This window comes from Phocoena sinus, chromosome 19 (genome assembly GCF_008692025.1).
Source record: "Phocoena sinus isolate mPhoSin1 chromosome 19, mPhoSin1.pri, whole genome shotgun sequence".
In the NCBI taxonomy this organism is placed as follows: Eukaryota; Metazoa; Chordata; class Mammalia; order Artiodactyla; family Phocoenidae; genus Phocoena; species Phocoena sinus.
This window is the reverse complement of record NC_045781.1, coordinates 42900099-42921057: the sequence shown is the minus strand read 5'-3', so window position 1 is coordinate 42921057 and position 20959 is coordinate 42900099.

Sequence of the window (20959 nt, the reverse complement as noted above, 5' to 3'; positions counted from 1 at the left end):
AAGAGGCAAGATGAAGGGTTTCATTAAATTACAAATGTCCTCGAGGTCATATATCTAAGTGCTTAGTCCTCTGTGTCTACCTGTATGAAATAAAGAGGTCCCTCTTTCACTTTGTTTCTCCCCCTAAAAAAATTCAAAATATGATGAAATGAACCATCATAACTATCTAATGACATGGATAGAATTATGTGAGGCAATGTTCAGATTACTTGGTAGAGGAGGTGGAGGTAGTGATGCTGGCGATAGTGCAAAAGGATAAAGAGCTAAGGGTAGGGCTTCCCTGGTGGCGCAGTGGTTGAGAGTCCGCCTGCCGATGCAGGGGACACGGGTTCGTGCCCCGGTCCGGGAAGATCCCATGCCGCGGAGCGGCTGGGCCCGTGAGCCATGGCCGCTGAGCCTGCGTGTCCGGAGCCTGTGCTCCGCAATGGTAGAGGCCACAACAGTAAGAGCCCCACATACAGCAAAAAAAAAAAAGAGCTAAGGGTAAACAGAATACAAAAGAACGACTCAGATGAAATGCTAAGTCTTGCCTACCAATTCCAGACTAGTCAGCAAACCTCTATACAGCTCAGTAAACGTCAGACTAAACAGTACACAGGGCTTTATAGCCCTTTTGTTTTGTTTTGTTCTGTTCTTGCTTTGGGAGTTCATTTAAGATGTAATAAATTGAAAAGGTGCTTCCTCCCACCCCCGTCCCTCCATAAATCTCAGGACATTGCAATGACTTATGGCTCATTATGGACAGAAAGAAAGGGCCTCCCTAGGCAGGGACATCCTCGACTACCATTAAAGCAATCATTAAAAATAACAACCCACCTAAGGAAGAAAAAGAGTCTTTTTTTTTTTTTTAAGATATACATTAATTAGCCAATAAGATAAAACTAGGTTCTGTGGGTTCAAATAGGAATTGAAATCTAGAATGCAGGAGAAAGCAGAAAAACTGATGTGGGCAGGGAAGGGGGAAGCTTATAGAAAGAAGGTCTATAATTTCCAATAGCAGTAGCAGAGAGAGCCATGAAACGGTATCCATAACGAACTAGTAATAAAGAAGTGTGAGAAGATTGGTGGACTGTGGCTACCTGCATCATTTCATGAGGACAAAAGATTTAAGAGTCCTAAGAGGTTCGGGGCAGACATTGGAATGGACTGACATTCCAATAACTAAACAAAAGTACATTAAGGTGGACACACAGGTAGATGGACAGGAAAGCACCGAAAGGCAATCTTCAGGTTTAAGATGCACTAAAAATGTTCTGCTTCACTGTGGTAAGTTTTCAAAGGACCCCAGCTGAAAGAGGGCACAGTGAGTGAGTCAAGAGTAGGAAAATAAAAAGCACGATGAAAACTGAACATTAGGTGACCCTACCGAACAAGCCAATTCTATCTTCACTGGCTAATTCTGATCACTTCCTCCTATGTTTAAAAGTACTCAGTGGGATTAAGATCATGCCACAAAGTGATAAATATTTATAAAATGTGAAGTGAGCACAAGCAAATGTGTCTCCTACTAGCAGTCACAAAGAAAAACAAACCCTGTTCGTGCTAATCCCCAGTGGGTCATCCACAGAGCATGTCCTCCACATGCCAGGGTGCTGCCACCCACTAGGTCACAGGCAACTGTTGACCTACCCTGTCATTTACCCTCATCAGAAAGAGGAACCATTCTTGTCATTTGCCTTGGTTTTGGTTGTCCCAGAAGCATACCTTGAAAAAAGGATTTCCTTTCAAATAGTTTATTTTAAAAGTGATCCAAGAATTATTGGGAAGGAAGTGGAATGGTGAGACAGAGAGGGCAAAGCAGCCAAAAACGATATGTCATCAAGCAAGTTACCAATGAGAAACTGGACTTGAATCCTACTGGGGAACTCGGCCCATGTAGATCTGTACCTCAGAGCTGTCCCATCTGAAGGGTAAAGGAGCTTGAGTATTTTTTTACCATCTCAGTAATGTGCTGGAAAATCTTTAACAACAAGTTCTCCAGCAGGAGTGAGAGTGGGGTTGACTGATCCCTGATTTGCAACATTTGCCAGTTTCCATGGTGTAAATTCTCCCATCATGGTTGATGTCTAGCTACCAACATAATATCATTGAACATGGAGCTGGGAAAAGAACCATAGGAGCCACTGCTATATATACATAGCACTGCCAACTTCTAGATACAAAAGACAAGAGCAGGGGGAATTGTAAAATGCAGTAAAATAATTAGGAAGTAATGGTTGATTACCTATACTTTTAATATAATTTACTTAATTGTAAGTGTATGTAATTTAATTTTTAGTAACAGCTATGTTTGTTTAACAACTGACTCACAAAATTCCAGAAAATTTAGCCATCAGGTCTTGCAAGCCAGTGTGAGCCAAATGCAACCCACCATCGCACGAATTGCCCTCAGTCATTGGTTGAAGGATGCACTTAGCGGGGATTCATATCCCTCATGCTTCCAGTCTGGGGTGTGGGCAGCAAAGTGGACCCCAGAGGCCAGACAGAGCAGACGCTAGCAGATGGACACTGGGCCACACTCTTCACTGAGTTGTCCTGCCTTGTGATCTAAAACTGAGTGTGTCCTAAACAATTCCGTTCACTTTCCTCTCCCCATTCCACAAATCATGAACCATCCTGCTGTCCCCGTTTTTGTTGAGGAACTGTTCTTCCCCTAGAAATCCTGCCTCGGACCCTCAAGTTCCAACTCTCTCTTGAACCCATATCCAACCAGCTGTCCTATACATTCAGCCCCCAAAAATGGTTCTTCTCAACTGCTTGTCATGTTTCCTTTGACAGTATAATGGTCCAGACCCAAGTCATATCTCACAGAGACTCTTCCAAATGCCTTCTAAGTGGACTCACAGCTTCCAGTCTCTTCTGGTTCCAAGGCACCTAGAAATCACTTTTGTAGTAATCTTTCCTGCATGCCTTAAAGAGCACTACCATAGCTACAAAGGAAAGACCTTTAAAGAGTATAAAAGTCCCCCTGTAGTTTAGTCTAGTCTCCCATTGTAGCCCTACTCCACCCATTCTCCTTCATAACCTAGAAGATCTGAAAAACTAAACTGCTTGCTGGCCCCAGAATACAAGCCTTGTCATACCACCTCTATGGTGCTCATTCTGACTGTTTTAGTTACTTGTCTTCTGCTATTCTCACTTTACTAATTTCTTTTGCCCCTGGGCACCTAGCACAGTACATTGCACATAGTAGGAGTTTAAAATTTGTTGAATTAATATGTTGTGTCCATTCCAATCCAAATAAGCTGGATAAGACTGAACTGGGGGTTAAAAACCTAATTCAGCAACCGATATACTTTATTATACAATTCATCATGTACTGAATTAACTAGATTAAAAAAAAATTTTAATTCAACTTATTTGAAGGTGTCAAGCTGATTTTTTAAAAACCCTTTTCTGCCCAACTGTCTTGGTATTTGTCTTTTCCTCATGACTTGACCTATAACTACTCTATCCAGAGTGACCCCTTTGCTCAGAGCCGGTGGAAACGTGTCTGCTCACACTCTGGAGAGATGACGGTGAACTGACTTAGAAAGAAGCCTTTGGAATATTCTATAGTAGTTAAAGTGCTAAACATATCAACCTGAAGACATCTTAAAAATTTAATGAGGAGTGAAAAAAAAAGTGAGTTGCAAACAGACATATACAGTTTGATAACATTGATGTAAAGTTTAAAATCAAGCAAACAAAACTGTGTGCCATTTTTGGTGGCACCCATGTGAGCAAAAAAAAAGAAAATACCAAATTCAGGAGAGTGGTTAATTCTTGGGGGCAGGGAAGGGCAAAAGAGAGAAATGAGATCAAGGAGTGGCACACAAAAGGCTTCAAATGGACTCAAAACATATTGTAGGTTGGAAAAAGTGGTCTGAAACAAATGTGGTGAAATGTTCAGATCTGACAAAGCTGGTGGTTGAAATAGCTATTAGTCTCTATACTTTTATCTGTACACGTGAAATATTTCATAATTTTTTCTTAACGTATTTACTTGTACTGGAAGAGCTCCCAAATGGTTTTACATGAGATTTGTAACTTAACAAAGGACTCTTGAGTGGCGTTGAGTCAGGCACAGAAAAAGTAGAATGACTGTACGAGTAACTGCAGTTTCCATTTTATCAATACTTTTTGACCTTTCTATCTAACTAAATTGATTACAATCATCTACTTTTGGTTGATTACTCAATTTTAGCTTTAACTAAATCACTCACCTCTCAACTAAGTACATGCAACTGACTGAAAGCAACAAAACCCCATTGAATTGGAAGGTTAACAACACAAACCCCAGATGATGCCGCATATCACAGGTTCATTAAAGGAAATGTGTCACTCCAGGAACAATTACTGGGTCATCTGTTCATCTGGCTCATGGTCTCATCCCAAGAATGTTCTAATTCATCTCTTCTAAGTAGTAGAATTCCTATCAAAACTGCTGTCGTATACTATTCCCTTGGTAAAACAGTAGCACCTCCCTCCATGGGGTTGTTTTTAGGATTGAATGAGTTAATACATTAAGCACTGAAATCAGAGGACCATCGTGCACACTGCTATTATTATTATTAATTATCTGTAAAACAGTAATGACAATGTGATCACCTTAAATGAGACTTAAGCTCAAAGTCCATAACAGAAGCTGATTTTCATTCCCAGATCTATCTTTTTAGATTTCTGGTCTTTTACCCATAAAACTGCAATAATTACCAAAACCAAAACCCTATCCACCACTAGTGTCCAGCACAGAAGTAGGGGAAAGACTGCCAACAGTTCAGATTTTACTTCCTGCCCTAAAATGAAAGAAACATGGGAAAAGATAGCAGTGAGTTGCAGGCCTCTGGACCCATAAGGAATGTAAAGAGAGCCCCTGTGTCTCCCTTCCTACCCAGCCTCTCTGTGGCTGTCCAGAGAGATCCAGGCTGGGTCTGCCTCTCATCCTCTGGCAGCCCCAGGCCCCAGCCCGCTCTGTCCTGCTCAGTAACCAGGCATCAAACAAGAGTAATTGGCAGCTTCTCCCCTCCAGCCTCCCTCTCGGAGCAGCAGTTTCCCCAGGAGCCACCTCGTACAACCTCAAACACTTTATTACTGGTCAATTTGGGTTTCCTGCCCACTTTAAGTGGCAGTGCTGAGGGTCTGCAACTCTCTCTAGCCCTCATTGATCAATATTAACAGTCACTTTCACAGCATTTCCCTGCTACTCAGCAAGGCCGGGGACTGGCTGTAAATTACCACACAGCCTGGTCATTATACTGAAAGAAATGCTGTAATCCAGAAGTTAAGGCTAATCGTGAAAATAATTTCTGTCAGCCTCCTCAGTACTCGAATCAAAAAAGGCAAGAGAACCCAGAGCTTGTCCATTTGGGGTTTGTTTGTTTAGCCAGAGTGTTCAACTGTATTCAACCCCACAGATCCACCCTCTATCTGGTATTTTTTATGAAGATGGGTCCAATGACTTCAAACACCCCACCCAGGCAAACCTCCAGTTCTCCAGAGAGGTGGGGGAAGGAAAGCCATCGTATAAAGTTGAAATCTTAGGTTTACAGTCGATCCATTATAGGTATTAAAAAAAAAAAAAAGGTCAGGATTTAACAATTATTGGCTGAGGTTCACATAGTAATATTTGTTTATGAGGTAAAATTTAACAAGAAACAAACAGCAAGTGTTGTTTATAAGCAAATGTGAGCCCTTTAAAGGCATAGTGAGGCTTTGTAAACGCAAATCTCCGAACCTGGCAAAGCACTGAATGGAAATTCCCTGATGCTGGCAGCTGACTCACATGGTGAAGGTGACAGAGCAGAAAGGCCACCAGGAACCGGCCTGCTGAAGTGGGGGGTGCGGAAATACACTGCCGAGGGGTTTTCGAGGCACACTGCTGGGCTGGGAAAAGACTGGGCCCTGGATGTGGAAGCAAGACTGACACGTGAGTCCAGCAGAGAGAGCGAGAGAAAGAGGGAGGGAGAAAATAAAAGGCTGACGGAAAGGAGTCATAATTATTTTCAGACCCAAGCGGGCCTTTCTCCTCCAAAGACGGATGAGGTGTGTCACCTAGAGCCACCTCAGGCAGGCTGTTTTTCCACTGCCTTAGAAGTGTTGCCACAGAAGGCTTGGGAGAGACCCCTCACTTCGGCTGGAAGGAAGAAATAACAACAAATCTATAGAAGGGGCGCTCAGGCAGCTGCCACGTGGCAGGGGCATCCCCTGCAGACCTGGCCTTGGCCACACCCTCTGGGAGACCCTGTGCTCAAACAGCCGGAAAGGGAGTGGAGGGGAGCAGAGGGAAGGCAGGAACCTGCCAAACACTTAAAATACTAGAGTTATTCAAAAAAACATTCTGCTTACTCTCTTTATACACAAGCGCCATGGCAGAATGAAGAGCAGTCAGAGCTGGTTCTAGAAAACCCAGGGTTCACCCTGTGAGGTACCACTCGTGGTGGCTCCTCAGCCACCACACCATGCCTCGTGATTTAAAGTCCGAGCTGCCCTACTCCCTCAGGGGTCAAAGGCTACCCTCCTTTTGGCCTTCTCCTCTGTGGGTCATCAGGAAGAGTCTCACCTCAAACCCAGAGCCCTGATATCTCCTGCCCTCCACCACCCGCTGCCCAAGTTGCAGTCTGAAATTAACTTTCTTGGGCCCAGTCTTCTACCTGCCTGGGTAGGTAGCACATGCCCTGCCCAGCTGCCCAATTTGAGCGTGAGAATCTGGTGGCCAGTTGGGAACAGCTGGATGCTGGTGGCCAGCTGGCTTCCCCAAAGGCCCTGCCCTCCCGATCACATCCTTATGGAAGGGAAGGAAACCAGGTCAGGGCTGAGAATCAGAGTCAGTGTTCCCCAAACTTTACTTCATCTCCCCAGGAGTTTTTTCCCTTTGTTTTCAACCTAAGAGGGAAGAAGTGATCTTGGCTGCTAAGAAAAAAATACAACATAAAGGACACCCCCCCATTCACAGCCCATCAATAGGCAGATTTCCCCCACGAAAGGGAGATTAAGGGCCACTGATGCCAGCTCGCGGGACTCCTGCACAGCGGACGTGCACGGCTGGCTGGCTGCTCCCTGGGCTCCACGGTGGTTCAGAGCCCTCGACTCCGCTCCTGGGCAGGGACTGGCCCACCAGCCTGGTGATCAGCCTGGCTGATCTCCCCGCTCCAGGACCCGGAGGGGAATTAGACACCAGACGCCCCATGCTCTCTTTTGTTTAGGAAAAAGGAGAGAAAGAGAGAGAGTGAAAAATAAAATCCTCAATCGTTTAGTACAAGTCATTTTACATGCTGGGATAATGAAGTATAAAAATGCCTTCAAAGAACTGATTTCCTACTTTTAACTCACTGCCAGCCAAGCTCTTTGTGAGGCCTCTCTGGAACATGCATTCCCCTCCCACTCAAACAAAAGAGCTGCGAATTCATTAAACTATTTAATTATGCCTTTTTATTTTTCTCCATTAGCAAGTCCTACCAGCACAAAGTAAATAAAGCTACCGTGGTCTTTCCCCAGCAGACACACTGACTGTTTTTATTCTTTATTCAGTTTACAATATAAAGGGCTATTTTTCCCCCTCCTCTTATTCTTGGCGAGTTTCCTGGTACAAACCCTGTAAATAGAAGCACCCAACTGTACATGCAATGCATGAAGCTAGCGCAGGGGCATTCAGCATTGCAAGCACATAGCCTAGACAGCTTTCAAAGTACCCGCAGCCAAAGGCAGCCAAACAGCACTTTACAGCCAGGCGCGGAAAAAAATATTAGTGGTTTTTTTTTTTTTTTATACTCTAGTAAATTTGCTTTTTACATCTATTTCTTTTCAGAAGGGCTTGTTATTGAGTTCACTGTCCACAAATTCCATTGATCTCAGGCTGTGACTCAATCCATATGCTCACGCTTTGACACCAGCACAGCAAGCAAGCGATACAAATCCTGTTCAGGCTACAAACTTATTGATTTTATAGATTTCCCCCAAAGTTGTGATAATGATATATCATTGTTAAATTTGGTAGAACAAACTGCTTTCCCAATCTGTCAATGCGAGCATGAAAACCAATTCACAGCCTTGTTTAGAAGGCTTTCCCATCAGAAGGATAAGTTCAACCAAAGGAAGCAGACCACCGATACCTGACCTCTAGCACCAGCTTGATGTATGATTCCTTCCTCGCTGCCCTTTTCCGACCCATAGCCCACTGGGCTGCCAGACTCATGCTTACCAGTTACAATTATCCACAGTGATACCTCCCCAGGATGCTCAGTATTAATTATTAACAGCTGGGAGCATGCTGCTTGGGTGACCCACATCAGTAGGTTTTAAAAGACAATTTGGGTAATTTTAATATGCTATTCAGATACACTTGGATCCATTAGGATCCTGGGATTACTGACTTTAATAGGTCAGAAATTCTTTTTCTGCTCTCTCCCCCTCACTTTTGGGAGTCAAGGCAGCTGCTTCCAGCAGGGGGCAGACATCAGACAACATTTCCTTTGAAAGGATACACCTTCCTGTCTAAGCTGTGATGGGTCAGGTGGCACCTAACTCTCAGCTCATGTCCTAGGTATGGGCTAGATCTTGAGTTTTACCAACCTGGTAGGATTTCATTAGCTTTACTTCTCCCCAGGGTGTTTGTTACTCTTTTTCTCAAATCATGTCCCCAAGTGTCCATCCATTCAAATACCCTCTGGATGACCCCACCTTCTGACTCACCTTCTGCCTGTGCATTCAAACCTTTCATCATGTGGAGATGTCTGCCTAACTCATGTCAACACACGTGTTAACCTTCTGTCCCCAACTGCTCCATCAACAGGAATACGTTTTCAACCATTACAGGGTTATTTCCTTGGGTCATGATGATTGGGATTCTTTTGGATGTTTCCAATGTGTCTACTTCCCCTATTTCTAAATCTTTAGTACTTCTGTAGTCTCCTTTTTTCCCCTTGTCTCACCATCTGCCCTTTCCTGCTTTTTACTTTCTTACTTGCGGACTCCCATGGGCTCCTCTCATACCCAAACCCGTTAGCCCTCTTAGCAGTAACGTAAACAAAACAACAAAACCATCGAAAACTCTGCCAGTCTCATCCCCTCAGATAAAATCCAGGTCCCCTTCTCTCTCTCAGAACCTATCATTGCCTTCAAATAGTGCCTTCTGTTTCTCTGCTGCCTCTCTCCCCAACAAAATTGCAACTACCTCTTATTTAAGGAGTGTCAACCCCCAATCTATAATACCTGCTTGTCTTAAACTAGATGACATGGGAAATGTGGTCTTGTCAGATCATTTGTCAGATAAAATTCCAACTACTTGTATCTCCAACTTTTATTTTCCCCTCATATACGTTGTCAGTTCCAACATGGGCTGAAACCTAGGTTTCCTAGAGTCTCGTGTTCTATAGGAAACTGACTTTAATAAATAGGATCCAAGACCAAATGAGATCAAGCAGGCTGGTACCATATAACCATGGACAGACCTACTTGGCCTTTGCATTCAAGTACACCCAGGCCTAAGCTTGCTTATCTTCTTTAAGCTAATAATGATGTACATCTTCATGACTTTAATTTTGGCAATGGATTTTCATACAACTTTCTCACAACCTGTGACAGAGCGTAAGGAGGCATCACCTTCCTCATTTCATAGATGAAGACACCAGGACTGAAATGCATTATGGGTCAAGTTAGTAAGTAGCAAAGCTGTTCTTTAAACCTAAGACTTCTGAGCTCTGAATTCAGTGGTCTTTCCAACAGAGCACATTTCCTCTCGATGTTAGTTATTTTAACAACAATCTTTGCATTCTAGGTACACCACTTCCTCGACCCGACACATCAACTGAAAAATTATTTTATTGACATCTTTTGTTATTTTTAATAGCAACTGTCTCATGACGTGTCTAATTAATTTTAGGGTCCTCCTGCTAGGAAATAAGGTTAATATAGCAGTGGCCTGCAAGAATCATCATTATGGAAATGGCTCCCATTTCCTTCTGCAGTTCAGGAGTAGAGTGGGGTGGGATGGGCAGGAGTCATAACATTATAGAAAAAAAACAGTCCCTAAAGGAACTTGTAATACATTATCTTTTCAAAGATCACTAAGATGAGAGATTTGTAAAGCGAAGAAAATTTCAAAACAGCCCACACAAACGAGATTGTTTATAGTCATAGATCCAGTATGGAATTCCCAAAGTCCTTACAAGACAGTTTCCAGAAAAGCATCAGAACAATAAGTCCTCAGTCAGGAAATCAACAATTAAGTAGGCTGGCTATTCTCTTTAATCCATCCATTGCAACTTCCAAAGGGTTTACTGGGGTAACTTGACTACCGGGTTTCCCACATTGGAAGGGCAGATAGAAGGATGCACCTTCCTGAGAGAAGAAGCAGACAGTTAAATTTTTACGATGAATAAGTTCCCCCCTCCCCCAGAAGTCTTACTCTGAACACACACACACACACACACACACACACACACACACACACACACACAAACACAGACCAAACCGCCCTCCTGTTCATAATTGCACTGGTCCAAGTGTGCGGAGCCTTCACACAGAATGATGGCTTCCCCTGTCTGCTGCATTTGTTCGGCTCCTTTGGGAGGAGCAATTTACAGAAAGCATTATCGATTTTTGCCATAATAGGTACAGAGATGCCTCACTGTCCCTACTCAGCTGGCTCGCTCTCCGCATCACAACTGTCAGGCCAGTTTGTGAAGCTCCATCATTATTTTTTTTTTTTCAAGTAAATCCATCACAAGCTCAGGGTGGGGGGAGGGGAGGGAAGTGATGAAAATAAAATTATTTTCACCTTGCCATATGAAAGAATGTTCATGTCCTTCGCTGGAAATGAGTGCAAGCACCATAGACTGGCAGAAAAATAAAAGGAGGGAAAGGAAATTTGCAATACCAGAAAGAAAACCAGATGAAAGACAAGGAAATCAAGTTGGGACCTATTTGAAATATTTTTAATGCAGTTATACCTGGGTTCCAGCTCCCTGTCATCCTCCTCAGGGGGCCTAAAACACGTGCAGGCATTGTCTTCAGTGTGGAATAAAGGGAAAGCAGACACGGATTCATTTGTTTATTTGGTTATCTACTTGTGTGCATCACGGAATGGAATCCGCCTTAAAATTCCCTTCTCAATAGACCACTGGGCTTTACCAGTGACCACCAGTTCCCGCTCTACTTTGTTCCTTTGTGCCAGAAGTTTCCTGATCCCCGCCCCCCACCTCCACCCCCCCTCCCCCAGCCCTCGCTCGCTGTTCACTGGAGGCCTCCACCATTTGGTTACTGATCAGCATGTGAATGGAAATACTTCTTAATTGAAATATTTTTTTAAATGAGAAAGAGTCTCTTAGAAATCACATGGAAAATAAACAGAGGGGGAAGCTACACTCAATATGTTACTGATGCTCAAACAAGCCTTTTGATATTCATGATCCGCCTTGATTGGTCATTGGTACCCTCTTCAAGCAGGTCTCCAGGCTTGGCGAGGAAGGTCAGAGCTTATCTTCCTTCATCTGAGGGTACGGGCTCTCCTGTCCCCCAGATTCCTAAACACAGCCTTGTTGGAGGCTCGGAAGATTTAACCCAAGAACTGGCTCTGGATCTCATTCCCAGATCCTTAGTTCATTAGCCATGAAAAGTGATAGCCACTTAAGATTTTTATGAGACGTTGTTCCAAAGATGGACCACAGAAAGCTGCACAATTACACAGCACTTTGCATACAGCCCGCCAGCCTCTGGCTCAGACCTAAGTAGCTCAACAGCCATCAAACTGCAGAACGCAAAGTGGCCAGTTTGCTCTTGGTAAAAGGTGAGGATGTAGTGACGTTTTGTTCCAAGTGGCGCTTTCTTGAAAAGGACACACTTATTTTGATACAAATCCAACACCTAACCGAGTATCCTTTCTACCCGCCCTCCCCCCCCCACAGCTGCAACCTCTCCACCCTACAGCTACAAGAACAGACCCTTAAAAGCACGCAGGTCCCTCCCTTTCTCGGAGCTCCTATTTGGCAGGAACATTTGCAGACAGAGAAGTTGAGAGGGACTGAGGTCCAGCTGAAAGAGGCAGACCTGCGATCCATTTGGACACTAGCCTTCTGGGGCTGGACGTGAACTGAATCATTTTGAAAACAAAACCCAGTCCTTCTCTATCAGATCATATAGAAAACACATTGAAATCAGGGCAAGAAATGGGATTAGTCCCATAAAACCTGTAATTCTGACTGCAGCTGCCTGATTCTTTGTCACCCTTAACACCATATACTCAACTGTGATGCAACATGGCAGTGCTCACCAGATTCAAAAATTCTGTGTAGCAAGAAGGAGAAACAAGAATCTTGGTGATTTTGAACTTTCACTTCTAAATTGTATTTCGAGACTCCCATCGGAACGTGGGGTCTAAGTGATGCTATTCAAGTCCTGGTATCTATCCCACCCAGAGGAAGATTAACTATAAGACCCTGGGAGAGACCGTGGCAAAGATGCGTACGGTTTGCAAAACTTGCAAACTCTTATAAGGTATGCTAGGTAGTCAGTTAAGGCTACTGTCTCTTTTCACGTTGATTTTTTTACACTTCCTCTCACATCAGGTGGCACTCAAGTGGCCACCGGCATTTTGTGGATCTGGTTACATTTAGTTTGGCTTTAGAGAAGTATACTTATTTGAGGTTCACAGTCATGTCCATGAACACCTAAGTCATTGCTAGCCAGCTCAACATAGAAAAATTCCAGAAACACCCTGCTCCCAAAAGAGTAGCTAATGTTCCTGGCACAGAGACACATATAACTACACCAAGAATGACTGGATGATGACCTACTACAGTCTTGTATGAGGCAGAACCTACTGTATTAAGGGTGTTACAGACATGATTTCATTTAACTTTTACAACAGTAGACATTTGCTGTTTCTTTCACTGTTGTTTCCCCAATGACTAGAACAGTGCCTGGTACATAGTAGCTGTGTAATAAATATCTGGGAAATGGATAAATAACCCATAGAATAATAGGCAAGAACATTAAAATAAGATTCACAAAGAAAAAATATAATGGACCAAGAAATGCTAATAATCAATGAAGTAGAAAGTAAGATAATATTTTCTATTAACACATAGACAAAGTTTTGTTTCATTTTTTTAGATTTTATTATTTTTTATTTTTTTTAAAGTCTTTATTGAATTTGTTACAATATTGCTTCTGTTTTATGTTTTGGTCTTTGGCCACAGGGCATGTGGGATCTTAGCTCCCCAACCAGGGATCGAACCTGCACCCCCTGCATTGGAAGGTGAAGTCTTAACCACTGGACAGCCAGGGAAGTCCCTGTTTGTTTCATTTTTAATGACAAATGCTAGTGTGAAAAAGAAGTTCAGATATGGGTTACATGGGCGTAACCTGGTACAACCTCTCTGTGTAACCATCTGGCCATATTTATTACACTTTTAAAAATATTCATACTCTTTAACCACAAATTTCAGTGTTTGGGAATTAATCCTAAACATCGGAATATTATGTATAAAAGTTAGGTATGAAGATTTTAATCACAATATTATTTAAAAGAGAGAAAAATAATATATAATCTAAATGTCCATTTTGGTGGTTAGACAATGGTGACATAAAAGTTGGTCCATTCACATGATAAAATGTCATAGAGCTGTTTAAAATCATGCTTTTAAAGTAGCATCTTATGACATAGGAAAATACACTAGTTATATTTGTACAATTTTGTGATGTCTATAAGACTATACCTATGCATTGAAAAAAACTGTAGGAGACTACACACACAGAAATATAAAGAGGGGTTATCTCTGTGCGTTAGTAGGGCTGTATTTTCTCAGTGGTCCTGAAGATGCATGCAAGGAGACGCTCTTTGGTTCTCGTACCATAGACCCAATCTCTAAGAGAAGAAAATCTTGATTCTGGAAAATGTGCATGGGCCAAGAGAATTTACTACTAGCTGGCCTTGAATAATGTCACTAGTGAATTACCCAGTTTTGATGGTTCATCCATTTATTTACTCATTCAATAGCTAGTAAACACTTCCCATATGCTTAGGGCTCAAATAGATACTGAGCCTATAGCTGTTAACAAATGAACAAGATCCCTGCCCTCATGGAACTTACACGCTAATTTAACAACAGACAATAAACAAGTAGCATTCACATTCTGCTCAAAGATAATGATTCAAAGAAACCAAGGACGATGATGTCATATTCAGTTGGTTGACAGTGCCTTGGGGCACTGTTCATTGGACACATGAAAAATGTAGAGTGAATTAAAAAGTTCCAACTGTCATAATTCAATTTCAAGCTATCTGGGACACCAACACCATTTTCCTAAAATTAAGCTTGACTTTATGAACCAAGAAGTCCTCTCACACTTGGCTCCAATTCATAGGCAGCAAAATTAAACTTCTTTCAAATGCACAAGTCCTTTTCTCTCATCTCCCATTCAGAGAAGTTAGTTCAAAGTGCAGTAGGCAGAGTATGCCATGAAATACAATAACATGAAAATCAGATATGCCCAAATCTCCAGAAAAGTACATTTTTTTCTAAGGAGGAACTAAATTGTAAAGGTGAACCAAGTGGTAAGCAGATTCTGAATGGTGATATAAACCATGACACATTTAACGAAATTGCCTCCAATAACCTGGATAAGAATGACTCACAAAGAAGATTTGCAACATTTCTGTGCAAACTGGATCTAAAGCAAGGACAGTCTATGTCTCTCTGGAAAGGGTATATTTTAAAATGTTTTTAAATCTGTTCAAATAATACGAGAAGATGCAACCAGATATTAAGAGAGCTTGGCATTTCTCATCTCTTTCTAAGCAGAACAGTTGAATCGTATGGTTCTTGAATTTCCAACTGTCTCAGTATTGAACTCATGGATACTCACGTGGCTGCCTGACACCTATGTGGTTGTAAAGCTAAACGCTGAAGCCAGATGACATGGTTAAATTGTTCTCCCTTCCACTGATGACACCAGAACTTGTCATTCATTTTACCAAAGTGGCTCAATGTTGCTTCACACTGATTATCTAATAGCACCCATTATGAGGAACATAGCCCCAGCCAGCCACAAAATCATCCTCCACTGTTGATTCCCTGGACAGTTCACAAATGGTTTAGACTGGGAATACAGATGAAATGAACTTGCGTTTACGTATAAGAAGGTTACTAGAGATCCAGGGAAGTACAAAAAGAAAACCAAGCAAAATAAGATATTCAGAAGGTAGGTTCTACAGCTATAAAGATATTCATTCCGAATGCTCTATGGAAAGTTCAGAGTGAGAGATAATATGAATGTATAACCATCAACATTAAATTGTGCCACAAAATATAATGCTACTAAGCCATTGAAAAATGTTGCTGATTGGTGAGTAAAGAAAAATGTTCACAACGTATTATTGAAGTGAAAACACAGACTGTGACACAACACAGACAGTAGGACTCCAAACAAATATACAATTAGAAAAAATATAAGAAAGGTATACACCAAAATTTTTACAGTGGTCATCTCACAGAAGTAGAAGTGGGACAATCGTAATTTTCTTATTTTTGTAATAAAAAAGACATATTTCTCCTTTCTGTGACTTAAATAATTATAGACCTAATTGGTCATTGGATAAAACCCAAGTACACTCCGGTGGTGTAAGTAGTTGAATAGGTGGGACAGTAGTATTAACAGGTGGGATAGTTTTGGCAATGGTCTGTAGATCACCACTGGTCTGTGATGAAGTGTTCACTAGAAAGTTAGAAAAGAATGGATAATTTCATGATTTTTTTCATAGAAATAAAATTATTCACCTGAAAGGCTATTATTAAGTCTGAGATTGTTTCCTTCCTACTCTTTTGGGGGGTGGGGTGGGAATTAATGTCCTTTCTTTTATGAAACATGTTGGTGAGAGTAAATAGTAACTGTGTCTGCTTAATACCCTTTCATAGCAAAATAAAAGGCTGACAACTCCTGTGTCAGCTTCCAAAGCTTAACACTTTTGCTAGTTCTAACAATTCAAATGTGGGGACTCATTATTTCTAAATGGAGCATTTCTATTCATACACATTTTATCAGAACAAGATTTACAAACCTATTGTCCTTAGGCAGAGTATACCCTGTAGATGAATTTTGTTTACTTAAAATTGGGAAATTTCTCATAAACATCCCTTTACTGGGCTCACAGTTCCATAGAGCACAAGATGCTGTAGTTGAGGACTCACTGTTCCTTTGGTGGGCTTGGAGTCCCCCAGTTTGCTGCAGAGAGCTGCCTGGCTCACTTTGGCCACTTTTGGTATCTGCCTGGTCCTTGTAGGCATTTGAATCTGCTACCCTTTTAGGAAACACACTAATGGCCTGTTTTCAAGAGAGGACATTAGGGGATTATGGAAGCCACATTCTGTTTAGTAGGATTGGAGAAAACCTAGCCCCGGCTCTTCTGCATAGCAACATCTTGGATTGTGGTCCAAGAGCTTGGCATCACTGATCAAAATTCTAGCAGTGGCCTTTCAGCTGTAGCCAGTAGCCATGGCCAGAAAGCAAATCAAATACAAAAAATAACCCTCAAACATTCCTTGTATTCCTCCCTCCACCCCTGCCCCCACCATCCCCTGGGGGGACGCCTTATTTAAATATTTTCTTGCCTTGGCTTTCTCCTTCACAATCACTCATACCATAAAAATAAAGCAAGAAACTCCAAGAATTTTAAACACCTCAGTCTGTAATGGGATTAGAGCATCTGTAAGGTGTAAAAAATTATTTCATTGTTTCCTATAAACTGGCTCCTTCCTCACCAGAAAGAGCCTCAGTCAAGATGTAGAAACCAACTTTTTAAACAGCGTGTATTAAATCTGACAAACATCTGGTCAATCAAATTTACAGCAATACACAGGGTCTAATAAAGGTTTATTTCTTCTTGAAGAACAAATTTAAAGATTTTTTAAAAAAGCTTTTATATATAAAAGGAAAACTAGACCTGCATTTTTGGCCCAGACTGATTTCAAATGCTCTGTGCTTTGCCAAGCCCAGCCACTAGGGCTCTGTTTCCTAGAGGCAGCAGCAAAGGAGACATGTGCTCAGGCTTGCAGGCCAACAGCACTCCTGCATCACAAAGGAAAGTACTCAGTGTGGCCCAGGAAGTGCTAAGTTTGAAGCTGACTGCGGTCCTCAGTGGGACAGGGGTCAAGGTGGCAATAGGGAGCCCCAAGGAAGCCAGGATCATCCATCTATCAACACCATTTCTCAGCGTTGCTACCTCCTTGTACATGTGCGTGTTGAGGATGGGGGATCAGGGAATGCGTTTGGAGCACAGAGTAAGAGAAGGGAATGGAGAAGGAGAGAGGAGCTACCTAAGCCCCTCCCTTTGTTCCCTTCTCTAATTCTCTCAAACCAACAGCTCTTAGGAACAAGGTCAAGACATGATTTAAGCTACTTAGAAGGCATGGGCAGTGGTGCTGAGAATAAAACTGAGCTCGCCCTTCAAACCATGAGTGATTGGGGTTAAAGGGTAGGACACCCACTCAGACACCATACCTCTCAGTGCCTGCCACACCCTTGTACCATATGCTCACCAATACTCTGCAGTAGCTCCATTAGCCGTAGCATAATGGGGATGATATTTTGAAAATATTAAACTATTTAATTTTTTCCCCTTAGGTGGATTCCTCTCACCATCCATTAAATAAATGTATTTCATTGTTTCAGGGGAAGGGTGGATAGGTAAAAGCACCCCTTGATGGAGCTAAGCCTGGGGCACCCAAATCAATTAGCCACAGAGGAGAGTAAGTGTTACAGATGACAAAGAGAAAGCGAGTAACAGATCAGATACAAGTACCTTGAATTCCCCTTTGGGGTGAAAACTCCAGAGAAAAATCGGGAGTGAAGAGTGATAGAAAACTTCATATAGTGCTACTGCCAAAGCATTGTTTAGAAATGGTTGAAGGAGGTATTTAAAAAGATGGAGTAATACTCTGTAATGACCTATATGGGAAAAGAATCTTAAAAACAGTGGATATATGTGTATGTATAACTGATTCACTTTACTGTACACCTGAAACTAACACAAAATTGTAAATCAACTCTACTCCAATAAAAAATTGTTTTAAATTTTAATTTATTAATTAATTAAAAAGATGGACTAGAAGGAACTTTTCAACCTCAGCAATTTAGGCCAAATACTTCTTTGTTGTGAAGGTTGTCCTATGCATTATAGAATGTTTAACAGAATTCTCGGCCGCTACCTACGATGCCAGGCAATCCATGCCCGCCTCCCCAGTGGGACAACCAAAAATATCTACAGACATTGCCAGTGTCCTCTATCGAAGGGGCAAAATCACTCCCTGCTGAGAACAATGGGACTTGAGGTAGCACCCTAGCTCTCAGAGCCTGTGCAAGTATCAGGCAATATAGGAGCACCAGATGCCTTGAAAGGAGTGGACAAGTAATTAGTGAGAGAACTGGTAGACTGGAAGATACCACACATGGAGGGGACCAGAGGCAATGGTGAGGCCAAAGCAGACCAACTAGACCCAACTAAACTTCAGTAGGCACAAGCACTGAATGTGAGGAGACCACCCAGGCCACCCTCGCCGTAGAGGAGACCTAAGTATAGCACACACCGAGGACCCTCTCCTGTCGGCTGCCGTTGAGAAGACATAATTCTTCCCAGTACACAGAGGCTACCGGGACAAAAGAGGTGTATCAGATTAGATGATTCACAAAGAGAGAAACAACCCTCCTGAAAGGATGACTGAATCGTACATTAACCCAGTATGTACCCTAAACAGAATGAATATGACCTAGAGACTGTTGTCAAGGACTGTGGCACGTCAAGAATAAGATGAGACCACTTATAATCAGAATCATAGCAAGTGTCCAGGACCCTCTACACTTTGTTCCAGATTTTCTTATGCTCCCATTCAGTTTCTAGGTTTCAGCCCCTGACTGTGGCTAGTAGCTCTACTTTTGACCTTCAACCTTAGGATCTGCTTTTCTCTCTCTTCCAGCCTTGGATTTCACTGTTTATCAAAGAATCATGGAAACCTCTAATGTGGAAACTCCCTAGGACATAATACAGTGTCTGGTGTTCCAGTTGAACCATCCCCTTGACGGTCAAGGAAGAACCCCACTGCTACAGACTTTTCTGGATTCACAGTAGAAGAGCTAATAAGTAAACCTTCTAGAGCTGTACTGCCCAATATTAGCCACTGGCAGCATGTAGCTATTCAAATTTAAATTATTTAAAATTAGATAAAGTTAGAAATTATAGCTCTCCAGTCACTATTATGGACAGAATTATGTCCCCCCAGTTCATATGTTTAAGTTGTAACCCTCAAAATCTGAGAATGTGACTATATTTGGAGATGAGATCTTTAAAGAGGTAATTAAGTTAAAATGAGGTCTTTAGGGTGGGTCTTAATCCCATCTAACTGGTGTCCTTATAAGAAGAGGAAACTAACACACACAGAGATATACCAGGGATGTGTGTGCACAAAGACCATATGAGGATACACAGCAAAAAGGCAGCTATTTGCAAGCCAAGGAGAGAGGCCTTGGAATGAAATCAACCCTACCAACACCTTGATCTCAGATTTATAGCCTTCAGAACTGAGAGAAAATAAATTTCTGTTGTGTAAGCCACCCAGTCTGTGGTATTTTGTTATAGCAGCCCTAGCAAACTAGTATAGTCACACTAGCCATATCTCAATAGCTGCATGGAACTAGCAAGAAGTTCTACAGGAGAGCACCACTCTACAGCTAATGACAGCTGAAATAAAAAGAAAATAAAACTTGATGTGGCCCACCATTCAACCTCATACGCGATAACTCTTGTGATTTATTGGCAGTCGTGTTGTCTAATTAACGTGTCTCTTCTTTTTGCCTCTTACATTCAGTTAGAGCTCAAACAGTCAAGCAGAGAACTTGGGACTCTGTAGCTCCTTCCTCCGGCTCGTGACAGTTTTCACTCTGTATGTAACAAGAACCCTGTATCTCTGCTTGCGTATCACAGTGGTAATACCCACCATCGCACACACATACATACTTTACCTTAAGGCTAAGAAGAGCTAATAATCCTCCCTACCCCCAACACACATACACTCAAACACCCACAGAGTTACAACTGTACTTAATTCTCAAAACCACGTAAACCAAGTGTACCAGAAGCTACTGGTGCTTTCCCTGGATCCCCTCAGGCCATCCCAGAGGTAATCAGCAGAAAGTTCCCATACACATAGCTTCCTGCTCTCTCTAGCCAAGGTGGTGGGTTCAGGACAGAAGAGAGGCATGAAGTGCTAAGAAACTGATGCCCAGTAATGACCTTCAAATAACAAGAGGCAGAAGTTACAGATAAAGAGCTTTCTTGTCCTTCAAGAGTCTCATTATCAAGGATGGTCTATGTAGCCTCTGACGACCCCCAAAAGCATGAAGCTCCAGTTGCCCACAGTACTGACCTACTTTACCACATCCCTCATGGGCTGTCTTCCCTTCCCCCACTCCCTCCCAGCACACCTGGGACCATTTTCTGTTTGGGGTGGGGTAACCCCAACTAAGACATCATGAAAGACTTGGCACAATCTTGACAAACACAAAGGATAGGAACTGAAATTTACACACAAATTTTAAATGTTTTTGACACCTTTAGACTGAAGATCTGAGGGTAGTTATTTTTTTGTTTTTTTTGTTTTTTTTTTTACCATAGACACTGTTGGGTCCCTCTACTCAAGAAAGAAAAACATCTAGAATTGCTTCTACAGTATAATCTACAGGCTGCCTTGACCAAGTGTCTCACCTGGCCCCTTTCAGGATAACCAGAGAAAAAGAAATAGGGTAATTTCTCAAGACTAAACTGGACAGATCAGTATCAATGCACAGAAGACTGATTCTTCTGCACGATTAACAGAGAAGGCTGCCGTGGAACAAATTGCTATTTTTCTGACTCTCTACAAGAAAATGTTGAAAACCTTGATGAGCACTGAAAGAACCCTTCTCTGGTGATAAATGCAGAGGAGAGAATGCT